This window comes from Martes martes, assembly GCF_963455335.1.
Source record: "Martes martes genome assembly, chromosome: 11".
Taxonomy (NCBI): Eukaryota; Metazoa; Chordata; class Mammalia; order Carnivora; family Mustelidae; genus Martes; species Martes martes.
Window position 1 is genome coordinate 55,000,988 of NC_137899.1, and position 2,959 is coordinate 55,003,946.

A 2,959-nucleotide genomic window follows, 5' to 3' on the forward strand; every position below is an offset into this window, starting at 1 on the left:
TACCACAGTAAAGTATTTTTTCCAGCTTTGTTGACAGGTAACATTGCGTAGTATTAAGACGTACAATGTCATGATATGATACACGTATATAATGTGAGATGATTACCACAACAAGGTTAGTTAACACCTCCATCATCTCACATAATTACCTTTTTTGTTGTTGCTTTAGGTGTGGTGAGAACATGTAAGATCTCCTCTCTTAGCCACTTCCAGGATTACAATACAGTATTGTTAACCACGCTCCTCCGGCCACTCTTCAGAACTCATCCATCCTGTAAGAGTGGGAATTTACACCCTTTGACCACATCTTGTCATTTCTCCCAACCCCCAGCCCTGGTAATCACTATTCTCCTCTTTGTTTCTATGGGTTCAGTATTTTTGGGTTCTATATTCAAGTGGTATTATACCGTATGTATCTTTCTCTGACTGACTGACTTTCACTCAGCATAATGCCCTCAAGGTCTATTCATGTCTCAGAAGTCAGGATTTCCTTCCCTGTATGTGTGTGTATATAAATATACAGATAAATCTCAGATTTTTTTCTATCCACAGATGGACATTTAGATTGTCTCCATGTCTTGACTACCGTGAATAATGCCTCACTGCTCATGGGGGTGCAGATGTCTCTTCAAGATAGTGAGACCGTGCTTGCATTTCCTTCAGATACATACCTAGAAGTAGGATTTCAGGATCATGCTGGTTCTATTTTTAATTTTCTGAGGAACTTCCATACTTTTTCCATAGTGGCTGCATCAACTTACATTCCTACCAGCAGTGCCCAAGGATTCTCTTTCCTGCACATTCTCCCCAATATGTGTTATCTTCTTCCTTTTTTTTTCTTTACAATAAACTTTTTAACAGGTGTAAGGTGATATTGCATTTGTAGTAAAATAGTAATGACTAATTTGTCTATACCTTCAACTCCCCTGCCCCAGTCTCCCTTCATCAAACTACCCTGACAAAAAGCAACCGATTAAGATTAAATCCAGCCAATTTAGCTTCAAAAACCATGTAGCTGAAAACGGCTGAAGAAGAACACCCAAATTCATACCAGTTAAACTCAAGTAGGCCTTTAGTGCTGCTCTCCAAACCTACTATACTTCGATAGTTTATTCACTTTTCCAGTCTCCCAAGCCACTCTTTCACACATTCGCTGGTCTCAAACCTTGAACCCCTCCTCCCTATTTGGCATTCTCCAATGACAACTTTGCTCCTACTTCATCAGAAAATAGGCACAATCAATGTCCATCGATAAATTTCTATCCCTATATGTATTAAGCTACTTCTGCCTTTTCTTCTGCTGTTGATGAAATCTCTGTGTTCCTATTTAAGGCAAACTCCTGTTTAAAGCTAGACTCCTTCCTCTTCCTACCTGCACAAAGATGGCAATCCCTTCCCTTTCTCTCCAGTGTCAGCAACTTTTCCCTTTCTTTTTTTTTTTTTTTTTTAAAGATTTATTTATTTATTTATTTATTTGACAGACAGAGATCACAAGTAGGCAGAGAGGCAGGCAGAGAGAGAGAGGAGGAAGCAGGTTTCCTGCTGAGCAGAGAGCCCGATGCGGGGCTCAATCCCAGGACCCTGGGATCATGACCTGAGCCGAAGGCAGAGGCTTTAACCCACTGAGCCACCCAGGTGCCCCAACTTTTCCCTTTCTATTAAACTATTCCCATCAGAAAAAATGCATTGATATATTTAGAAAATAAGAAAATATCTAGAAAAAGAAAACTTCCCACACCTACTTCCTACTCCATTTCTCTGCTCCTCCTAAACAGAGTTTTCCATACCCACTGTCCAAATGTTCTTTTTCCATTCTCTTTTAAACTCATTCCAACCAGGTTTTGGACTTCACCACTCTTAGACAAGCCTCTTTTCAAGGTCGTTAATGACCTTTTGTGTGACTAAGTCCAACAGCTGATTTTCAGTCTTCACTTCAACCTCTCAGAAGCATTTTGTACAGTTGGCTGCACTCCTTTTCTGGAAACACTTTTTTTTTTCTGTCTTGGCTCCTAGAACTCTGCTTCCCCTTGATTTTCCTCCTACATCATTTGATTCTCCTTATTCTCCTTTGCTGATTCCTCCTCAGTCCCAGGGTTTGGTCCTCAGATAACCCCAGGTGAGCTCCTCTAGTCTCATAACTTTATTTCTTTTTCAATGATTTATTTATTTATTTTAGAGAGAGAGAAGGAGAGCAGGAGAGTGAATGGGGGAGGGACAGAGGAAGAGAATCTGAAGCAGATTCCCTGCTGAGCTTGGAGCCCTACCCTGGGGCTCAATCCCATGACCCTGAGATCATGACATAAGCCATAACCAAGAGTCGGACACTAAACTAACTGAGCCACCCAGGTGCCTCTCGTCTCATAACTTTAAATATTACCTCTATGCTGATGATTCTAGAGTTTATTTCTCTAGCTTCACCTCTCCCCTGAACCTATACTGTATATCCAACTGACATTTCAGTATCTCAAGCTGGACATTTATTAGATATCTCACATTTAACATGCCCAAAACCAGTCTCCTGGTTTCCTTCCTCAAATATTTTTATCTCCATGCTCCTTTATTTCAGCACATCTCAAATCCACCTCTCATCTTATCAGGAAGAAAGAAAATTCTGTTAATCCATAATTATTTTTTATAATTATTTTTTATAATTTTTTTATAATTATTTTTTTCATATTTTCACATCCAAACTTTCAACAAATCCTGTTGGCTTTACCTTGAAAACATATTCAAAATCCAACCACTTCTCAGAACTTCTTAACACGTCCACTACTAAATATCACCATCAATATCCTTCATCCAGGGGTACCTGGGTGGCTCAGTGGGTTAAAGCCTCTGCTTTCAGCTCAGGTCATGGTCCCAGGGTCCTGGGATCGAGCCCCGCATGGGACTCTCTGCTTAGCAGGGAGCCTGCTTCTCCCCTCTCTCTCTGCCTGCCTCTCTGCCTACTTGTGATCTC